This window comes from Catharus ustulatus, chromosome 9 (genome assembly GCF_009819885.2).
Source record: "Catharus ustulatus isolate bCatUst1 chromosome 9, bCatUst1.pri.v2, whole genome shotgun sequence".
Classification (NCBI taxonomy): domain Eukaryota; kingdom Metazoa; phylum Chordata; class Aves; order Passeriformes; family Turdidae; genus Catharus; species Catharus ustulatus.
The window spans coordinates 13,655,892-13,680,445 of NC_046229.1; positions in this window are offsets into that span (position 1 = coordinate 13,655,892).

The window sequence follows — 24,554 nt, forward strand, 5'->3', positions numbered from 1 at the left end:
GTTTCTGGACAGAGCTAGCCAAGTATTGCCACATCATGAATTTTTATTCTCAATTTCTATCTTAAACATCATTTGTGAATAAATAAAGGAAAAGGAATCTTGCAAATTTTGGATTTGCAAGCTTCTTGGGATTTCTGAGTAATTACTAAAGCACTTGAAAACTGTAGAAATTAGAAACTTTTGCTATTTCTCAGTGGACCACCTTCTGAGATCATCCAGATTCCACTGGGAACTTTCAGAGTGTGACATCATTCCCTTGTCCCTTTTGGTACAGATTGTTTGTCTTCAAAATCAACTTAAAGCAGCAATGTCAGTCTTCTATTTTTTTCATCTTTATAAAGTCTTACTTAAAGAAGAAACAACCAGTTAAACACAAAATTGACTTGCAGAAGGAATGAGAGGAAGATGTATTAAGAGCTGATAATAGATGTCACATTTTCTTGGGAAAAGATGGCACTGATGGTAGAACATTTTTTAAGATATTAAAATGAAACTGGGTAAAAACAACTTTTTTTAAAAAACAAAGGCAAAGTCTGTTTCAAAACCATCCAAAAATCTCTATGAAGTGATCTTTAAGTCTTTACCATCCTAAATAAATCCTAATTTGTTCACTAATCCCTGTATAGCTGTAGATGTGTAAATGAAAGTTAGTTATATATGCCTGAAATGTAAAGTTTCCATTAACTGTACAACCAGACACAAAGAAGTAAAAAGTTGGGACTCAGAAGCATTTTCTGCAAGGACACACCATTACAGGATAAGAATTTCAAACAGAGATAGAGGGGGAAAAATCCTCTGAAATACGTTTATCAGTGAATGACCCTGATCAGCTGTGCTCCATCTGAGGAAGATCATTACTGCACACGTCAGGGTACTGCAGGAGACAGGTTAAAAAATGGGTTTCAGATTATTGACACTGACTTTTTATTAAAGTTTATTTACAGCTGGGGATAAGAGAACACAGGCCCAGAATTCTGGAACTTTTTGAAACTCCAGAGATTATATCATTGAAAACCTTTGCAAAATTCTTCAAGTTTGTATTTCTTGCATTAATCCTATCTGAATGGATGTCTTTCTAATGCAATGCTCTAATTCTTTCAAGTTATTATATTTTAATGTATTTTCAATTATGATCTGCTTTCTACTGAATTTCTATCAAAGTCTGAGCCTTCTTGAGCAAAGGATGTGCTTAAAAGCTTTGCTAAATAAGGAAAGGATTAAATAAGTGTAATGATTTAAGTTCTCTGTCTAATCAGGATTTAAAAGGCAATATCTAGCATATAGCTGCCTGCCCAAAGGACAGACTCTATTGGAATTGCACTTTGAAATGTACAGCTCACCTGCAACTATTTTCTGTTTCTTTATAAATCTGAGAGTCTCACAGAACAGATGCTGATGACTGATGCCTAAAGGTGTGCATAAAATTAAAATGCACCCATGTATTCCTGAAGGGACATAGTCTTCTCTAATCAGTTGGCAGAGATAAAAGAAGTCTGTAAAGCTCTAACTCCTTTAAAGTGAAACTTGCTCTAGGAGAGAAAAAGGAGTATATTTACACATAGACTGAGCAGTAGGGATTGGAAAAGCACATGGGTGATGGTTGAGTACTTTCAAAGAAAATTAAAAAAAGAAAGTTCTAAATAGTGATTTCTAGGGAATTTTGTCAGCCAGCTGATAGTTATGTACCAAACATTTTTATTTTATTGATAAATATTCAATAGAAGAAAGGCCCAGCTGCAGACACATTTATGTTCTGAAGAGTTAATGTAAGAATATATATATTTTTTATAGTTTCTGGAGGTTGTTTAGAAATAAGGATTGAAAAAATATTATTAAAAATCAGATGTAGTAAATCAATACTCCAAATCATATAAATGCATCTGCATCACACATTTATGTCCTCATCCTGAGCTGTTTTATTGAGCCTCCTTTTAAATTAGGTAATGCCAATTACGAAATTGCATACAAAAAGACATGAAATGATGAAGAAAACAAGTAAGGTGTTGTCCACTGGAGCCTAAAATGCTGAAGGGGCCAACATTTTCAAACAATCTTCAACGATTTCTAAATGTGAAAACAAGCTGTCGAGTCTGTCAAAAATCACAGAATCATGGAATGGTTTGGATTCAAGGGGACCTTAAAGATCATTCAGTTCCAAAGCTCTGCCATGGGCAAGGAAACCTCCCACTGGACCAGGCTGCTCAAATGCTATAATTATAATGCAGCAGGCAAGAAGATGCAGAGTACATCCTGATATGGCCCATACTGCAGTTTTGAGAACGTTGTTCCCTGTTCCAGAGCTCCTTGACCAGATAAATAACTTCTTGAAAATTATATTTCTGTGTCACTTTCATTTATGATTGCAAATTCTCAAATTAAAACACCCACATAAGTGCAAGTACATGGACATTTGAAACTACTGAAATGGACATTTGGAAATACTGAAAGGATAAATAATTAAGTCTGTAACTATTAAGGCAATTAGTTCCTGAGTTCTTCTGTGATCCTTCTTTTGGAAGGCAGTTCCAGAAACGTTATTCTAATAGTTTAGAACTCTCTCATTTCCCGTTAAATACATTTACAGTCATCACCATTTTTTTCCTAGTGACAGCACTGTCCTTTAGCTTACAGTCTCACAGTTCAATATTTACAGTAATTTCACGAATACAAGCTGCAGCAATTTGACCAAAATTTTGGTGGAAACCCGGAAGTGCGGCCAATATTCCGGGGCAGCTAATATGTGAATAATATTCTAAAAGCTGCCAACACGGAAGTGAGAGCCCGCGGCAGCCCCAGCAGAGGTGGGAAAGCCTGGCAGAGGCAGGGCCAGCGGCGCCGGGGGCGGGTGGCAGAGCCTGAGCCAGCAGGGTGGGGCAGGGGGGGCGGCAGAGCCCGGGCCAGCAGGGCGGGGGAGCCCGGGAGAACTGGGGCTAGCAGTGCAGGGGAGCCCGACTGCATAGGGGAGGACAGCAGAAGCAGGAAGCCCGGTGAGCAGGGCTGCCCGGTGGCAGGGGGAAGCCCAGCAGAACCGGGGCTAGCAGCGTGGGGGAGCCTGGCGGTGCGGGGGCCTGCAGTGCTGGCCAGGGCGAGCAGCAGTGCAGATGGGAGCGGGGGGACCAGCGAGCCCAGCGGCGGCGACAGTGGCAGCACTGCCTGGCCAACCCCGAGCGGCCCCGCTGAGCTGTAGTGCCGAGCTGAGCCACCCGGCGCTGTCAGCAACCATGAGCGGGCCGAGCCTGCCTGGCCCCGCCCCGAGCCAGTAAACCCCGCTATGCTGCGATCCTGTTACTAATTGGCCAATTTGTGAAAGCTGCGCACGGATTCTCGCGACAAACGAAAGTGCGGCTAATATTCGGGGTGCGGCTTATCTATTGACAAAGACATCAACATTGTCGACGCACCGGAAGTGCGGCTTATACTCCGTGCGGCTTGTATTCGTGAAACTACTGTACTCCTACTGAGTGTTTTTTTTAGACAGCAATCATATGTGCTTGCAGACTTCAGTTGTTTTGCTCAGTTAAACCATTCTGACTTTAAAATCTTGCAAAGCAGACTCCCCAGTCCACTGATCATTCTTGAAGCCTTGCTCCGTACTTTTTCACGTTTAAGATGACTTTTCTTGGACCTCAGTACTGCTGCAGAGCCCAGTGCTCAGATTGTGTCTCCCCAGGTTCTGATGCAATGGCTGCTGTGGAAATTCTGAGCTCCACAAATTAGAGTTTCCTGAAGCTTGTTGATGTTTTCTCCTCTTCTCTGTCAGAGGAAATATTACAGAAGGTAGAGAAAGAAAACAAAATATACATTTATTTATAGTTTTATAGGGATGTTGTATCACTAGATTTACATAGAGTAAGTATCCATAGGGATAATTCAACATGGTTTCTTGTCATACTCGAATGAGGCTTACGATTTTATTTTATAATTTGTAGAAACAGTCCAAAATAGTATACTTCAAAGTATGTAAGAGGGTTTATATGCTATATTTCAATTTTTCCCATCTCTGTGGAACCTAATTATTGTTGGTTTTGAGAGTGTAGTCTAAGAAATATCATTTTGGAAATACAAAAATTCAGATTTAATCTCAGAAAAACTGTAGTCTTCAATTTTAATGAAACAAATACTCAACCTATATATTTAAAAGGAAAATCTATGTGTGAATCAAAAAGAAGAGATAAAAAATTGTGACAGTAATTTCAACATTTACTTTTTCAGTTGTTTGGGATTTTTTAAGATAAAAAGATACCATTATAGTGTAGATCAGACCTATGCACAGTGATCTAGTATCTGATAATGTATATATACACCTGCAGCAGATAGGTATTTTTTAGAGAAATATAATGCACAGAACAAGGCATGGTAGGTAAACATACAAATTATCTTTTGATACTGAATCCAAGTTTATGCCAATAGCTAAAGAAGGACATTTTGCAGCTCTTGGATCACTGCAAGTATCAATAATTTCCTTTTCTTAAAAAGGCAATGCAGTTCTAATACAAATGCTGGAGTACACCAGCACACTGTCTAATCATCTGTCTTTCAGGACAAGCCTTTGTCAATGCAGTACATCAACTGCTGCAGCTGTGACCAGGACATTTTTCTGCACAGAGCTAAAGGGAATGTTCTTGATCCATTTCAAGCATTATTTGGCACATTTCAGAATCACAGAAGAGGCAGTCGAGCTCTGAACTCTCTCAGCTTATGCCTTCTATCAAATGAGAAGAGGGAACTGTTGTTTCTTTTTTCTTGCATACTTTTTGTAACCCACCAACTGTTTAGCTTAGATGGTAGGCATACAAATCAATATTTTTTCACGATGATAACATACCCACCATTTTCTGTGGATATTATCTCTTTGCTCCCTTAAAAAAAAATCTCCAATTTCAGCTTGTTTTTGCCCTAAGCAGACTTCTTTTATTAATTTCATTGATCTTCATGTTTGGTGTGGGGTTTTTTTCTGGCTTTTTTTTTATTTGTTTGTTTTGGGTTTTTTTAAGGTCTTCAATTGCAGAATCTCTTTTGAAGAGCACTGTTTGTTTATTTACTTGGTAAACGAGGCTGGTGAGCACAGATACTGTGGCAAGGAGAGCCAGGAACAGCTTGCTAGTGTACTGGCTCAGCAGTGCACAGAAACTACATTTGAGCTGCTGAGGGGGTAGATCTTCAGCTTGCATAAATTGTCATGGCTCTTTTGATATCAGCACTGGAGTGATAACTTCACACATCTCAGGCTTTGCTTCCTTAGCCTGAGATTAATTCAGTGATGCCATAGACTGAAATTACTATTATTATTATTGTTATTATTGAAAACTGTTTTTCTCAATTATCCTGCTGCTTGAAATTTGTTGATAATTTTCTACCACATCATGTCATGAACCCAGCATTATTTCCCTACACTGTAGCTTTTCCTTGTCTTCTCACCTTTCCCAGTGTTTGAGCCTACTTAGAAGTATACAGAGTTCATTACATATCTATGTTCCACATTGTTTTGTGTATTTTCTTGCCTTTTTAAGCTTATTTTTTATTTTTACTTGGCTGCCAAACACAATGCTTAGGTGTATTGTGGGTCCTTAAGTTACACATTACTGAATAACAGGGGCAGATCAGGATGAGGGAAGAACAAAAGAATTCTTTCAGGTCTGACAAAGCCGTTAAGGGATCTTTTGTGAGGGGTCCTTCAGCTGCTGATTGTATTTCTCTTCTGCAGTTATCATTCAGCCCTGTGAATGATGCAGATGCCCATGACCAGAAGATGTGGGACTCTGACATACAGCAGATTTTGATAAACAGCCTGGAAGGCTCCTTTGTTATTCAAACCACCAAGAGAAGGACAAGCAGCAAAGCACCTGCCCACCAGCCACAATGTGCTGGACAAGTGACAATGGGCTGGAGTCAAAGGCTGCAGATACTGAATGGCCCATGCGAATTCAGGAGAGAGTTTTCACAGGTTCATCAATAACTGGCCAGAGAAAACCCTCTAAAAGCCATTTCAATGATTTCTGAAAGCTGTTCCATTTTAGACACTTGAAATGGATTTCGCATATTAAAAAAAGATTTGCAGCTCACCAGAATGGATTGCATTAAGCCAAAGAAGTGGAAACTAAATAGGCAGATTTCTCAGTATTTTCTCACTAAAATTTCAAAAATATTGCAGTATTTGAATCGATTCTTTTGGGAAAATAATGGTAGAGGAAAGGTTAATTATTTTTAATTAATACTGTTCTTAATTGTTGTTTTACCTACCTTTAAAGACAATTAATTAATAAATACAGAATGAAGCGTGTAGAATTCGCCCCACACTAATAAATTACTCAGACTTAACAGTGTTTTAAAAGTGACCAATTCTTTCCTTCACATATTCTTCTAAGCACCAAATCATTACACATGAATACATTTCTAGAAATACTAGAAATAAGGGTCTGATCCTGAAAATAACGTGAACATGCAAATAAGTAGCTATGTTTACACCAGCTGAGGTTAGTAGAACCAGTCACAAGTATGATTATACTGGTACATGTATGAGTGGTTGGTAGCTGAAACCAGCATCACTATTGCAGAGTTCAGGGAAAAAATCTGTACCTGTGCCTGTAGTTTTCCACTGTAGTTTTCCAAGGGTTCTTTTAGTGCACCATATTTATCTGCACTCTGCTCAGTGTCATTAAACAGACATAGAAATAAATGCATTTCTTTTGTTTAGAAACCTCAGCCCCAACACCTGGGCCTGCTATAGCAGTACAGATCTCCATTAAGAACTGATAATATATTGATTAAAACAAATATAAATTGGTGCAATTTACTGTGGATACTCCCCAAATGACTGGATTATGAGTATCTTAAAGGACTTTGCACTTTTCACAAAGATAAAGAATTTATAATACTATCTGTAACAATGATGTCTGCACTGAAATATATATAGCAATTGTAATAGTAGCTGCAGATTAATGCACTACCTGGAGGTTAACTACCAAGAAAGCTAAAGCAGGTTGGCATACATCTGGTCAGCAGTACTTACACTTTTATCAGGCAAAAATGCCCACTTGCCTTGATCATTACCTCATAATTATATTTTAAATTTAGAGAAAGTTGCCATTGTTAATTGTGGTATTTAATCACCAAATCCCTATATTTTCATATTTAAAAAGTCAAAAATAAAAAATATGCACCAGCAAAACTGGTATCAAAATGGTAAAAAAAGACAGGTCTTGCTTTCATTAACTGAAATCAACTAAGCTCTTTTATCCCTTTCTTCCCACTGCAATAAAAGAAGACCTGAGCCCTCTTTGAAACCAGTGCTGTGTGATCTGAAGAATGAAAAATGTTGATTGACTGGCACTGCATGCAATAATTTGAAATGAGCATAATCTTTTCAGGTAAAAGTGGAGCAGTGCTCTGTTGATACATGTGGGAACAGGGACCCTCCCCACTGCCTGGGGCAGGCAGCGCAGGGGGTTGCTCTGTAACCATGGCCTGGCAAACACGACAGCAGCGTCTTTTCCACACAGGTCACAGCTGATCTGGAATGCCACACTCACACCACTCCACTTTCACAGCTGTGCCAGCCCTGCTGCTGCTCCCAGAGCTCTGGGGCTTGTCCCCAGCACTCTGCTCCTGGGTTCAGGGGTGCAGAGCTCACAGCTCCAGCCACCAGCCGTGCTGCTGGGGGCACAGCATCCTCACAGCATCCTCACAGCATCCTCACAGCAGAGATGCTGCTGCAACTGCTCTGCTCTGGGACCAGCACAAACCCTGGATTTACCAGTCCTGGCCACTAGCACGTTTTCTCTCTCATTAATATTACAGAAAAATAATCTGGAGGCCAGGGCCAGAGCCAGGCAGGATCCCCCAGACGGAGTGCACGGCTGTGCCTGTGGCTGCAGCAGCTGCAGCAGCTCCTGTCCCAGCTCGAATGCAGAGCCTACAGCCTGCAGAGTGGGCTGCACATTCTGCTCTCTCTGTTTGTGTTTCAGTAGCTCTGGATTTTTAGGTCTCATCCTTGCTAGCTTGGAAAAAAGACAAGACTCAGGAGTCATGCTTTTTGGAGAGGTGATTTTTTTTTCCTAGTTGAATCCTTTGTTATAGGTAATTTACACAAAATTCCAGATGTAAAATTCATCTTTACCCATAGAGTCAAACAAAAAAAAAAGGAAGGGCTGAAAACCAGGTACAGATGTTCTATTTACCCATTCAATCACTGAAATTACTGCATGTGACATAATCCTGTATACCTATGAAATATCAAACTTTTCATTTACAGAGATTCAGTATTATGCTGCAGAAACAATACGGTTTTCTTTTCTGCAAAATATTTTCCTTCTTTTAAATGAAAATATCTATTCCTTTTCATTTTCAGTGAAGCAAGTTTAAAAACAGTATGGATAGATGAGGCTTTTAACGCAATATGTAATTGGAAAATAAACATTAAAATGGGAACAATGAAAGTATTTTTTCAACAATACTTGAATTTGAAAAATTAAATATCTTATGTAGAAACTATAAAAATACTTATTTGATTCTTGCATTTTTTAGGTTTTTTTATACCTGAAAGGTTTTGAAATCATCTTGGGTTTGCAAAGCCTTAACTCAAAAATTTCAGATAGAATTTTTTCACAGGTCAGTCAATTTTTGCTTGTAATAGTAGAATATTAACTGGCACAACCTTGACTCATTTTGTTTTGTTTTGTTTTTTCTTTTTGCCAATTAAAGTTCCAGGGTTTGATTTTTTTTTTGTGCTATTCTTAGGTTTCCAGAATAATTAAAGTACCTTCTACATAGCAGAATTTCTTACTCAGCGTTAATCAGTGCTGAATTCAGTCCACTTTCCTGTTTCCCACTTGTCTCCTGGGCAGACTTGCTGCTTTGCTCCTGTTTGGCTGTTTTAAAGACCTGTGTCAGTACAGCTGGTTTACTACTACAGGTTACTCCAAACATTGGAATTTGAAAATATGAGAGAGGCAAAACGTGGAGGAAAACAGCACAATGGGTTGGATGTACAGATCTTAGCAGAGGTGATGGTGCCAAAGTAGCGTGCTAAAGTAAGGGGCTGCTTGTCTCAGCAGTGCCTGACCCTGTCTCTCAGGTAGGAACCAGTAGCCAAACCAGAGATAACATTTCTTGCAAGAAAAACATGATTTCGTGACAGGGAAAATGTTTTTTCTGCTAAACTCTGTAAAGCTCATTGTCTTACAGAGATATTAAGTTTCACTGGTCTCAATCAGGGCTATTCTCGTTAAGGGCCTCCAGTCTTACCCCCGGCAAAGATTTCACTGCAATTACTCTGTTTAAACAGAGCCATTGAGAGTTTTCTTTGTCACAGAACTTCTGGAACAGGCCTTAAGGCAGCTCTGTGAGAGCCAAAGGATAATAATTTCACTACAGAGCATCGTATTTTAATTACAGTATAATTAAACCAAATATTGAAGACATATCTGACAACTGGTCAATGGAAAGCTGAATCAGGAAGCCCTGAAACATTTGAAATTACAGGTTGAAAGTTGGGGTATAATTTGGGCTGAGGTCTGCACTACAATATGTAAAGCTGGATTGGCTGCTGATTGAATCTCTGTGTGGAGCAAATGCTTGAAGAGATCTCTGCCTCACTTTTGTGAAGCACTGAGAAGTCAACTAATCCCATCAAACTTCTGATGATTTCCCAAAGTGGCAAAACTCCACTAATGGATTGGGAACTCATGAGCTGCTACCGTTCATCTTCCTGCATGAGAGTCTTCTAATAGACATGAGGAGAATGGAAACACCTCAAAGATCCACCCTTGTAGGGTTTAACACAGGGTAGGAGAATTTTGTATCGTCAGAGGTCTGGTGTATTTATCAATTGCCTTAACAAGCATACTGCTACTTTTTATTACTGAAATATAATTCAATACCAAGTTATCAAAATGGCTTTAAATTGATACCAGCTTAGCTAAGATGATCTTCTTAATAATGCAGTCATATTCTGATTTTCTCCATTTATAGTCATTAACTTAATTTGATGACCTATCTAAATAATTGCATCTGTCACAAAGATACAGTTCTTGTAATTATTCAGGAATCAAAGCCACCCTACTCCCCAACAAAAACTTGGATTGATTTTTAAATTTTTAATATTTTTTTAAAATGCTTAGAACAATGTCTTACACTGTAAAAAGATATTCTAGGCACTACATCACCAAGGATATTTTTAAAAGATGATTCAATTAATATATAACCATATTTGAATATTTCATGCATTTACAGAAATATTTAATGGAATTAGATTCAATGAACTTCTAACAGTGAGTAGAAATAAATTATTGCATCCTTACTGTCAAAGCAATTTCAGGTTTTGCATTCATCCTCTGTTGAGCCTTTTAGCTTATTTCAGTTTTTAAATCACACACAATAGAGCTTTAGGGGCCTGCGTCTCTGTGATTTATAATACAAAGGAACAATTATTTCTGCAGGTAAAATTGTGCTTTCTGGAAAAGGTAAGATAAACAGATGTGTCTAAAGCATCCTCAGAAAATCATGGAGAAATGACTAAATGTATTACAAATAGCAATAATAATAAAAAATACAGCCATCAACTGTCTAAAGTACTTTGTGAACATTTATGTGTCTACTTCTACAATTCAAGTGGCTATAAAAAACCTGAGAAAGAGAAAGCCAAAATCTTTTGGATAATCCCTTAAGCCCACAAACAATAAACAGGAACAGGTTCTGACATGTAATTTATCAAGCTGTGGAGTTTCTATTCTTATGAAAATAAAAAAAACTAGTAAAACAAAAATAAATGAATAATGTGAGTACAGTCTTGGGAAAAGTTGAATTTCTAAAAAAAAAAAGTGTGCAGCATCCTTTCTCCAAGTTCTTAAATCAAGGCATTTACACTAGACCAATAATAAAGATGTTTTAAATGCACACAGATGAACACAGAAAAAAAATCTTAAGTTATATATTCCTTGACTTTATAGGAACTTCTGGAATTACAAAGGTTTCCTTGTTTGACCTAAAATTTTCTTTGGCAAGGGTTTTACAAGCATTAATATTTACTCATTTATATGCAGCAGAACAAAAATGCCTGTAGCATTCCAGAGTGTGAACACTACATTAACGACATTCTAAACAGCCATAAATATTACAGGATTGGAAAAAAAGAGGTTGTTAACACTTCTCAGAGGATTCTTTTTCTGGTCTATGTGAGTCTTCACCATACTCACTGTTGCTTTGATGGCATGTATAGTATTCCTTGCTTAAAAAGCCAACAAAACCATCACAGGAACAGTTGTCCTATGAGATTAATGATTTTATACTCTATTAAAACAAACAAAAAAAATATATAGCCCAACTTCTAAGTTGCTTTTTACAAAAGCTTCAAGAACTATTCTTCTCACACAAATAAACATGCTTCATAGTTTGCAGGAATTTAGGTCAGTACAGATTTCCCAATGTCTTTCACTTTGGTGTGTAAGGAGCTGTTTGTTTATTTTTTTATGTGCTTGTTCTGTGCATCCCAATCCTAAAGCTCGTGTGAACGTTCCAATAACTGCACCTGTGCTTCAGATTTAGTGTAGCTTACCTTCTCGTTTCTAAGTTTCAAGATAAAATCACTCAAGTTAGTTTCTTTGAAAGAAAAATATGCAATTTGGTTTTCTCTCAGAGGAAAGTGCTCTAATAACTTCTGGTTTTTCAAATGGAAACCTAAGGCGTGCAATTTTAATGATGGTTATACTTCAGAAGTAATAACTTTTCTGTTGCCTTTGCACATGTTCTAAATTATATTCAAATTTTGACTCAAAATGGAAAGGAAGAGGCCTTGCCTAATAGCTCTAGAGGAAGGTTTATGTTCTTAAGTATCAGTGACATATTATAAAATAGTTAACTGGTGAAGGTTCCTGTCACAGAATTTTTTTGACTGATTTTCATTATATGACATGCCACCCCTCAGCTAATTTTCAAAGGATTTGTTTTGTTCTTGGGCTGATTTTGCCCCAGTGGTGCTGAAAGTCACTTTTGCAGATTTCCTCCTTGTGAAAAGTGGGTTTGTTCTGATTTTGACCTTCATGTTAAGGACATATTTATTTAACTCTATTTTTCCACCTCCCATTTTCAGTCAGCTGTGTTGTGTTCATACGATCTCCCAGCCACAGCCAAAGGACTCCTCTCACAGTCTGCAGTGACATGTCTTCTGAGAATTGCACATTTCTCTGCACAATTAGAGCTTCAAATAGTCTGTGTCACATGTAGCCAAGGCCTGTGACAGCTGTCACTCAGCAATACTCCTCCTGACAAAGAGAGATTATAACCTCACAGATCGTACAGGATTTATTATTTGTATTTAATTATCCTCCAGTGGGAAATAATAACTGCAGTTTTCCTTATGCTTTATCTTGGTGCAACGCTGAAGCTTGTAATCACATGTACATTTCTAGCTGCCTTAAACTAGTTTTTTTTCCTGTTTGTTCCCAATCTTTGCAGCCTCAGGGTAAACTCTGCAGTCTTCCATTATTAATTTAGACAGATACAATTTCCTAGCAAAATAATTAGTCAACATGTGGCAAACTTTTGGTAATAAACTAGATATAAAATGAATAATTAAGTTTCTTGTTAAATCAATAGCATTGATCTTGACGTCTCTTAAAACCAGATTGTAAGAGAGCAATTTCTTCTGCCTTCTGAATTTTGCATCTTAGAATGGAAGACTGACATTTGATTTCTATTTGACAGATATTGAACTTTAAATAGTTTTATTTTCTGTCAAAGCTGAGGCAGTGAGTTAAGGAGCAGATTTTGTGGTTGCAGTGCCAGAAAACAGCTGCCAGTTCTTTAATGTCTGCCTCAGATCACCAACATATCCAATCTCATGTCTTTGCCACCTTTTTAGACCTGAAGTTCTCAGGGCTCTGTTTAAGACAACAAATTAAGTCACTGAAATATAACCTGCTGTTTTCCAGTTGCAGTTGCAGCTGCTGACACGTTCTTGGCACTATTACTGCTCTCTTTTTGAAGAATTGTTCCCAAGAGGAAATGACATTTAATTGTAGGTTAGGGTTACCTGAGCCTGGTTTGATACATTCGATCTGACTGCTAACTGAATGCATTCTTTTATAACTATTTGAAGGATTTAATGACAACAGGAGTTTGTTCATTAACATGAAAATTGTAGTTTTGTCTTTGCAAAATCAAGGCATTCTTTGGCATTCATTAGTATCAGCCTGCCTTCTCTTCCAGCACAAGTTCATACACCCATGAGAGTTCCTCTTGGGGATACAATTTTATTATGACAGAGCACTGGTAACTGATCACTGGTGTATATGCAGTTAAAGAGCAAACCCAAAATTAACTATAATTTACATGACCCTTGTAGCAAATAAAAGCTTGTCTTCTGTAGCCAGTGAAAGTTGTCAGGCATCCACTGCAAGGCCACAGATGCTGTCACCTCACCAGGGAACTTGGTAAAAGAAATACAATTATAAACATGGAAGTCTTTCATTTAATCCTAACTATATTTTTAAATAAGTTGACTGAAATGGAATCAAGAATATACTATCTTAATCCGGAAGAGTAGAAATCCTTTCAGATTGTGCATGGTATATGTAACACAACTATTAATCATTTTGCCTGTTAGAACAGAATGTGTCTCTTTTCCAGGCTGCTTTGTCTCGTGCTGTCTGTGCCAAGTGTCACTAATGCCTGCATTTACCAGTGGAAGCATCACCCAGAGCATATAGACTCACTAAAGGGGCAAATGCCAGCATAATTCTGCAACCATCTGCTTGCCTGGGACTTGCATAGGAGATGTGGCCAAACCTGCACTCTGCCCTGAGATTACTGGATGCCATAATGAATGTTTGGCACAATTAGCAGCCAGAGTAATTTAGAGAAGCATTCAGACATGTCTGGCGGATGCCAAGAATCTGGTCCCATGTATCTGGAGCAGGACTGGAAGTGTGAAGGTGACACACTGCTAACTCTGAAGCCTACCAACAAGTTGTGCTCTGCATGTGCCATCAGCAGATAACCAGACCCTGTATCAATCTTATAGACTTGACACAGAAACAAAAATCCCTCTTCTGCCAATGATTATAGCTGGAAGAAAATCAATCCTATTAAAACGCTTAATTACTGAAATATTATATGAATTTTATCTGTAAAGGTTTGACCTCTTCTGTGCACTACATTTGGAGAAATTAATCTGAATAGGAAAGCAGAGCGTATGTACTACAACATCCCTTTCAAAGTCTTGTCACAGAAGCATTGCACCATTAGAAAGTAGAAATTAATAGAAAATGTTTTAAGAAAAATCTGGAAATTGAATCCTTGTGAGTATTTTTTGACAGTTTTGAGTTTTATGTACCAAAATGTGAGAATTTGTGAACTGACTATCCAGTTACCATAACTTTTCTTAATTCTGTAGCTCTGGTTATACAACTTTTCTTCTACTGCTGCCTGGAGTATAGACCTCCTATATTCATGTTCTAACAGGAGCAGTTCCGTCTCCAACACAGTAATGCCTTAGAAGGAAGACACACATTTCAGCTTTTCACTTGTACCCGGAGTGGAGTGCCTGAATAGGATCTCTCTGCAAAAGCTGAGTTCATAAATCATTCCAGCCTCTACAGACAATGGACACTATGAACATTACGTTAGCAGAAAAACTGATATCAATAACTTCCTGATTTTGATTCCTGGCTAGTAACAGTTTTCATTTTTAATCAAAAAGAAAATCAGCTGGCTGATTTTCTGGAAGAAATCATAGAAGAAAAATGCAAGACTTTTCTGCTAAGACAGCCCTGCTTGGAAGCCCCATTTCTACCTTTTCGTAGACAGATTTGTAGGAGGTGATTCACTAGTCAAGAACTGAAAACCCAATTAACACCATCCTCTTCTGCCACCAGTCTGGTCTGTCAGAGCAAAAGTTTATTTATGAATGTGGTTCTCAGCATTGTGGTGTTCTTACAAAGAAAATGTTTTGTAAGTTTTAGGATGTAGAGAACTTTCCATATCTAGCTATATACTATTTGCCTAGTTTGCTGCTGTTACATTATACACATGTGTCTCATGCAGGACAACCAGAACTGAAATTCGCCACTGCCTGTATACTCACACACATCTCTATCCATCATCTATCTATCTATCTATCTATCTATCTATCTATCTATCTATCTATCTATCTATCTATCTATCTATCTATCTCTCTATCTATCATATACATATGGACACATACACACACTTTGAAAACTTACTAAGCAATACACTGAATTCAGCTGAGATACAGCAAGTCTGAATATATCTCCAGCAGAAATCACTTTGACCTGTTACAGTCAGTACAAATCAAAGATATGGAGGTAAGAACAGGAAATATGACTGAACAATAGTTAGCAGACAAATTTAAGGTGATGGAACAGGTTTATATTGTAGCATACAACAGTATTAATGGTACCTCTATATTGTCCTATGAAAGGTATAGAAGCACTGTAGCCACTGTAAAGAAAAATAATATAATCTGGATTTTTATTCAAAAGATTTATTCAGCAATTACAATAAAAATACACTTGAAAAAGATATCTTTGTCCTATGTGTATAATAATCATCCAGCACCATCATTTTGAACACCTGAAACTCTTGGTTACATAAACAATTTTAAGTATTCCCGTTTACTAGACCGTAGGAAAACTATTTTGCAGAATTGGAAAGTGAAGCAATAGTGATGGCTGATGTCTTCAAGTTTGATCAGTTAAAATGAAGCACTTAATTTTATGATTAAACATCTTCATTTCTGTAGGTTTTAAAATGCACTGATCATCAGCTTTTCTGCAAAATTTGTAATGTAGGGATGTATTAAAATTATTTTCCTCCTTTATTGTTTTAAACTGTAGACAACTAGTGAGTAATATGCATTTATATAATCTATATGCATATGTATCTTTTAAAAATGCCTCGTAATTGCTTGTGAATGATGTACTATTTGGAGGTTGACAGTTCACAATAATTTAAAAAGGGATTAAGTGTTAATTCAAATAAATAAATATATCAGATAAGTCACTAGATTTCTAACATAGCACACAATTTACAGGACATCAGGACAACTGTGTGAGACTACGAAGAGTTTCCTTGTAGTGCTCTGGAATTTTTTAATGCAGCTTTCTACTTCATTCTCTAAGTAGGAAGAGCAGTTTTATCTACAAGTGCAAAGACAACTGAGGAGGAGAATTGCATGAAGACTTTTTTTGAAAAAAAACCCCAAATGGTTGTATCACTTTATTACAATATTTTGCATTGCTTTGGTTTCTAAGGTATTTGTATTCCAAGAAAGTGTTTCCCAAGAGCATCTCTAAATGGAATGCTTTCAAAAATTTTGAAGAAGACTCTTCTTTGGAGACTTTTTCAGTTTCAAAGATAGTATTGTGACTATGCTTTTCAGAAAATAAATGTGGCTAGCAGGACATTAGGTCCATGTAAGAATATTCAAATAAAGTTGTGAATTTTTTATTGAGAGATTAACTTTCTCAAACAGCATTTTATCTAGATTTGGAAACATTGTAACATACATATAGAAGGAGTTAGAGTTGGAAATGTATAAATATTTTTAGTGTATCTTTATAATTTCAGAAATGTATTTCTCACTTTCAGTGATGGTGCAAGCACCATCATATATCAAGTATGGAAACCAAAGTAAAGGTATCAGCCTCATTCAAAATGCAAAGTATACAGAGCAGGATGTAAATTTACATCTCATAATACACAGTGAATTAGTAAAATCATCAGCAGAAGAATAAATGAACAAGAATAGATGAACAGTGGGTAGAAAGAAATCATTACATGTCAGTAAAACACTGATTTTTGCTCAGTGGATTGTGACCCTATTCTTGACTTGGGCGTCTTAGTTGAAAGAATATCTGGGAGTGGAATGCAGAAGGCAGAAGGAGAGTGGGGTTTTTCTTTCTTTTTCTGTGTTTCTGAGTCTGCTTTCCTGGTTTTTTTGATGCACTTCCCTACCACAATCCATTTGTCAACCACTTCATAATGTGAGTTCAAATGAGGTTCATAGCCCAGTGGATAGAGCATTACATTGCTAAAATATGGTTTTCTTTATCCCTTAGTAAAAAAAAAATCAGCCAGTCCGTCACTGTTTAATGTTTCACTGGTGCAGTATCTTTATTTTAAGTGTTGATGAATGCAACCATGACAATTCATCAGCAACCAGAAGTCTGTTCCTTTATTTACACAAGCATTTGCTTATCCTTTGTCCCACATATGAAGTAGCTCACTTTCCCTGCTGTTAATTTCTGTTTGTGTTGCATTTATTCTGATTTGGAAACTGTGATCATCAGTCCAAATTTTTAGGTGCGATTTCTTGTATTGGAATACTATAACCTCCTGATCATATCAGATACCACCTGTCACAAAAAATACTTTTACCTTTTCAATGTGCCACTATTTATATTTAGATATGTCACTTGAAATATTTGCAGTACTAATGCATAATTTTCCTGAATTTTATTTTTTTTGTGTTGTTGCTTATTGAAAACTTATAGCCAAGAAACTCTCTGATAAGGTGTTCACCAGTTTTCCAAGCTTCTCTATCTCTTCCCTCTTAGAGTGTCATCCCTGTTCAAAAGAGATTTTACCATAATTATTACAATAATCACCCAGTGCTAAATATATAGTATGTTGATGTAATGATCTGCGTTGGATCAAAATTACCATCTAGCTGTTACCAAATTACCCACCAGAGCACCTCTCCCAGAGAAGACCACTCCTCACTACAGCAGGACTTCTGCTGATGACCTTTCTCTCCCTTTTGCTATGAGGAGGAGAAATTACCTCATTCTGTAACATTTGGCTAAACAGCTGAATGATGAAGTAGTGAAAATCCAAGTCATTCTAAAAGTGAAGCAATGCTTGTGCAGCAAGGCTAATTTGGATACCTAGGGTCTCTGGAGAATCAAACACATACAATTGATGTGCTTAATTAGATTGTGGAAGGCAGAAGTTTCTCATAATACTGTTTGCACGGTTAGTTTTAGATCTGAAGTTTGCAGAAAAATTAGTCTAAACTTTAAACACCAGATAAAATGCAAATGTTAACTAGACTTAATAGAAATCTGGCTGTTAGTTAGCCACGTTTCCAAGAGAAGGGAGAAACTCAGGGGATGGTAAACACGAGAGAAGTACAGGAGATCTGTACAGATGTTTGAAATGTGTGCTGCTGTGTTTGCTTTCCAGTGAAGCTTTCAGCTCAGCCCATCTGTTGTGCACAGCGTGCCACACATTGTGATATTTGTCTACACCTTGGCCCCCAGCCCATCCTGCTGGTAGCAGGCTCCACACCGTTCCTTGGAAGGATGCTGGGCTGTGTGCTCGCTGCTGGCAGCCAGGGACCAGGGCACAGTGTGCACAGCCACCTTCCCACACTCGGGTCATGACCCGTGCATCCACACTGGAACCAGCACTTTGGGTCACAGCACTGCTGACCCACAGTGTGCACAGAGCTCCCAGTCTCTCAGACTGCTGGTGACACAAAATCTCTATAACAAATACATTAATTTAAATCATCTTCTCTGAGTGAATCATTCTAGCTTGGAGCCAGATAGTACTGATGTTTGCAAGATGGCCTTATTAGAGGCTATTTATTTCTGTATTAAAGAGAACAATGTGGATTGAAGTCACAAAAAGAATTACAAAACCTAATTTATGGATTGCTCCAACTGGAATCCACATTTCTTCCAGGCAGACAGACTTTTTTGTTGTTGTTGTTATTAGCTTAATGAGGAGCATAGTCTCATTTCATTTCCTTTGGAACTTCTTGCTGCTCGGTCAGTTTGTTTTCATAATGCTGGGTCTCATCCAGCTGGATTTGGGCCCATTCTGGTATCATGCTGCTCAACTAGTTTTATAGCAGTTTATGGCTCATATAGTTAAAAATGCCACCTCTTCTTTAGACATAATAATTTATGATATTGAGCATGTTGAAGTGGCTTCTAAATGTGCCATCATTCATCTTGAAAATACAACAACCAAAACCACCACTAATGTGAACCTACCCGTATACACATTTACATATTCGATATTTTCAGTATTTATATTCTGAGTAGTGAGCTTTTCAGTATTTTGAAAGTTTATTCAGCTGCATAAACCTGGGTACAGGATGCTGTCTGTAAAATTGTCCTTTTCTTTTATTGATGCCTAATCTGAAATTCTTCTACCAGAATGCTGCTTGACCCTTTCCTTCTACCAGATCCTTATCAATTGAAAAAAACAAAAACCAACAAAAACCAACTCTATCTCTTAGCTGCACAGATATAAACCGTAAGTAAAGGTAAAACAATACAAAATTTGGCTTTCTGTGCTTAATTCCCTTTTTTGGCTCTGGAAACCTAGTTGGTCCCAGGTGTCTCATATGATCATCAATTATTTCTCATTCATATAATTTTTCTCTCTTCCTCCAGGGCTTTCTTTTCTAGTCTGTGTTCTGTAAATACGTTTTTCTAATTCTTGACTCTTGTTTTCATCATCATAACTTGTCCTCATCAGATCCAGCTGAAGAGCCTTCTGCACAGCCATGGCTTAGGAAAGCAAAGCACCAGGGACTGTAATTGCTGCTGTTCTCAGCATGTCGAGCAGTGTACTGGCAGCTCCTGAAACTGTTAACCAACTACATACATGCTGTACAATTTAAGCAACTTAGATCACAGAGTCTGTCAAACAGCTATTTTGCATAAGTAATTTGAATAACAAAGATAGTTGATTAAATATGAAATGTATATTCTAATGTTCTTGACAAAAAATTAAAGATTAAGACATTATAATGTCAAGGAGAGTTTCACGTCATGGACTGAGGTACATTAGCAAACTTTGCAGAGACATTTACTAAGAAGGACAATTACACTGAAGCTATAAAAATATACCTCAAGTACAGCTGAATGTGATATAAACAACATGTATCCAGACAAATAAAAGAAATTTAAGCACTGCATAGGTGTAAGAATAGGACACTTACAGATGTTGATGTGCTGGTTCTGCTTGAATTGTTTAACTCAGATTGCACACAATGTGCATCAAAGCAAATAGTAGCCATAATTTTAAAAGAATAGACTTCATTAAAATTATATCTAAATGACATGAGATGAACACATCAGTAAACCAAAAGTGTATAGAAATTACAGTCTTTACTCCATATTTTTATTGACTAAAGTGTGCCAAGATATGGTTTGTAAGTAAAAGACAAGGACAGAAGTAAGAGAAGAAAAAAAAAAAAAAATAGGAGATAAGGCTGCAATTTACAGAGGTTTTGATTGATTGAAAAGGGTATTTCTAAGGTTTCAGCTCAATATTTTGATATTAAAATAGACCTTTGAGATATACCTCACCACCACCTTCATGTTCAGATTATCCTGGGAACATAATGTGTGGACACAGCACACCAGGCTAGAAAGCATCTTCAGTGGGAATTCCACTTGGACAGCATTCCAGGCAATGGAGAACCCTGTTGGGCACCCATCTATCAATTCAGATCCTGCTCAAGTAAATATAATTTTGTCCATATTTTCCTGTTTTTGTTGATATTTTTCAATTCCTATGATATTATCCAAATTAACTGGAATGGATGTCTTCCAGCAAAAATCTCATGAGAGATATAATGAAATATTCTAATAAAATGTCCATGCAAAAATATATTTACTGAGGTTCTCTGAACTATTTAGCATGGATACTTTATTAAATATCAAGAGTCTCTTTAGTGATAAAAGCATATAACTTTGTGGGACAGTCCTCTACCCCAAGAATATTGAGGTAACAGTGCCCTTGTGTTGTTCATTAATATACATTTAACATCTAGTTATTGTCAAAGCTGCCTTGAATACAATGATAAATATAACACTTTGTAGCAGGGGCAATCTACAAGATTGGGTGGCTATGAACATTCATATTTGCTGAAAGAAAAAAGTTGAAAGAATGTTGAAATCGTCTACATTTTTAATACATGACCTAATATTTTTTCCTCTTAAAAGTATTCTAGGATTATTAATCTTCTAAGATTACTGTAAGGGGCAACAGGAGCAGCGATTGGGTTACTGACTGTAATCCTATAGACTGGATTCCTATAGCACCACTTAGAAACAGATGAAATGATTGAAGGCAAAGTGGAAATGAAATAGTGTCTAATGAAACTGTTCTGGAAAATGAGTGAAATACTACTCAGGTGTTTATGGTTTTGCTCATGGCCTGGCCATTGCCATCTAACAGCTACAAAATGGAAAAGCTCCCAGGATTTCTGGGAAAGCAGGAACAGGCAAGCCCTGAAGGCTGAAGTAAACTTGCTACCTCTACCTGTCAAAGTGTACACATGGGACAAGAACTAGCAATATGGAACAACACACACTGCGAGACTGGAGCAGGAAACTTACAGACAACCAGAACCATTAGGCCCAAAATTAAGCAAACACAGAGGAGTTGCTTTTTTCCAAGGAATCCTGGAGGAACTAACAACTGGATCTCTGGTGAGAGGGTGGCTCCTGCCTGCTCTCTGCACTGGGAGTGTGAGTACAAGTACTTGACTGCCTTGTGCTTGGGTGAAATAGGACATCTGATTTCTTCAAAAAGGCGACCTATTAAGCTGCCAGAGTGAAACTGGAATATTACATACACCTATAAAGTCTTTTGAATTTACTGTCATAGTGAAACACTGATTTATACGCAGTACTTGGATGCCACTTTTACATGTTGTACCTTCAATGCATCCTGCACTACTCTGTTGATGATTGAACAGTGGTACACCAATAAATAATTATCAGATGGATCTCAAGAAAATGGATTTTTCCTTATATTTATTAGTATACTGAAACTAAATAGACTATAAATATTTTAATGAGGGCATTTTATAGAAGTGTGGCTTTCAATAAATTTTAGATTTTTTTATTTCCATTTTGCCTTTTATCGACACAAAAAGAAATTCATTTGGTTCTTGAACAATAAATTTATAAAACTTGGTGTTTATATGCATATTTCAATGTTGGCTGAGATTGTCAGAAGTAACAGCTAATCTTCTTTATGTAGCAGGGTGCTGAGTAGGCTTAAAAGTCCTTTGCTTCCAGAATGCAATGTAATTATAAGACATGATTACAACTGATTATAATCAATCAGCATAGTCTTAAGTGTAATTTATATTGCTGCAGCTGTGGTTAGATTAAATCTTCATATAAAATACAATTTCTCCGAGATATGTAAAATTATTTGAGCAAACCCAAATACAGTAAACTCATAATGCCATAAATATAGAGTAAATGATGCCAGTTACATAATAGTTGAGAGCTGTGTGTACCACAAAATAAGTTTCCTCTCAAAGAGGATATTCTTGATTCAAGACACAAGATTGTCCTTTTGTTATTGTGACAAGACAATGTTTCTGGCCTTCTGAACTCTTCCTTGCACCATTTGTCACACATAATGTGTCACCAGCAGCACCAGAACTACCATAGGCAGTGAGAGCTCTTTTAAAACAATAATAGAAACTAGGTTTGAGGATTTACAGAACAACATATTTTAGCTGGATAAGACACATGCTAGCTGTCAAAAACTGCTGAGCTCTCACTGCTAATCAGCTCAATAGCTTTGTGCAGTTTCTTCCCCTCTGCCTGTACCTCCGTGCTGTAGCTGGGGAGTTTTACTGCAGACATAGATCAGCCAGATTGGCTCCAGCCCCTCTGGAGAGCCCTGACAGGAGCCCAGGGCTGCAGCAAAGGGCTCCTGCTCCCAGGGGACAGCAGGGACACCATACTCTGCCTCTATTCTGTACCCCAGGCAAGGCTTGGCTGTCTGTACTTCTCTTGTACTTCTGATCTTGGTCAGGGGTTATCCACAGTTTACAGCCTGCAAAGTGTCCCCAACAATACTGGCTGCCTTCACTGGGGATGTGTGGAGAGCTAATGGAATGGTTTCTCAGTTCTTTCACTTTTCCAAATAGTTCCATGTCAGAAAAAAATCTCGTCAAGGGATATCTTGTCGGACAATCCAAGCTTAGAAAAACTGCATCAGCAAAAATACCATTTCTACATGATAAGGATATATTCATACATGCATAACCCCACCTCAAAATTTAAAAAAAAAAAATTTTTTTAAGATACCACTTTAGTTTATGGCTTTAATGTTAACAGAAGGTAATCAGCTGTTTCCTTCCAAAAACAATAGAGTATGAAACTTATAAAAGTACCTGGTTCTCCTGGTGCGTAGAACAAAGCTCTTCACTATTAACTTATAAGATTCTAAATTCTTGCCTGAAGCCCCTTTGCCCAGTTGAATCCTAAGTAAAAATATGATTTTGGGTGTATAATAAAAGCCTCATTCAGATCTGCCTAAACAAGAATATATATCTCCCAAAGTTTTCTCAATTGAAAGGAAAATCTGTCTGTTTCCATTAGGAAAGAAAACACAAAACCAAAATACAACTTTAACCAAACCCAAAGTAAAACAAACAAACTCCCAAGCCCTGTGGCTTTTTGTAGGAAAATATTTATTGTTTGCTTTCCTCCAGAAATAATGTGTCATGACATCAGTATAAAATTTAGAAATAGCATCCCTAGAGCAGTAGATTGGTTGAGATAGAATCTAACAACTTTGTAATATTAAGGATTTTATATTTTGGGTATGAACTTTAAATTTCACTAGCAATTAACTTCTTTAAAAAGAAATTAATATTCTTGAAATTATTATGTATCATCAAGAAACTGTACTTTAATTTTTCCATGCTTAATAAAAGCACATTTAAAAGAGTAAAAATGTATGTTCAATAATCTAGAAACTGAGCCTATTTAATGCATCTATTTCTTAACAGAATCGAGGGGCTGTGAACTGTAAAAATGTGTAGAATGATAGAAAAATTTATTTTTATATAATTAAAAAAAATTAAACAGTGTCATACTTAATCCACTAATATTCTGTTATCTCTGTGTTTTGACATGTGGTGTCTCTGTGCCCATAAGCTGCTTATTGATATCCTTAATTTATGAGCTTGATCCTCGAAATGAATTCTTGTCCCACTGAATTATTTTGTTTTGAACCTTGGTGAATGCTTTGCTTCTTTTCTGTTCTGCTTTGGTTTGTATGCAATACTTTTAGAGCAGTATCTGAGAACGCCCACTAGTGTGTAAAGAAGCATAAACAATATCTGCTTTGCATATTTGTTGTTAAAATAATAAATATTAGAGAAAAAGAGACACAAAATTAGTCGAACAAAGTTTCATAAAAACATATAATCAAAACACATAAAAAGCCAAAGAACTGAGGATGACTGCCATTGAAAGAATCAATGTGTGTGTTTAAATATGAATGATCCATACACAAATAGTCTTTTCCATTCAGATGAAGTAGTATTTTAAATTCAACAAATTTCATGATCACAAGTCCCTGCTATGATAATATTTAAATGTAGTTTTAATCTAAATATTTTTAACCTGCTATTTTCAAACCCAAATTCCTAACTATGTTTACTTTTAACTACACTGAACCAAATATGGCATAATTTCAACATTTAAATTTTAGTGTTCTTCACATTTCCAGTTATAAAAGTAGTTTTTCTTATTCAG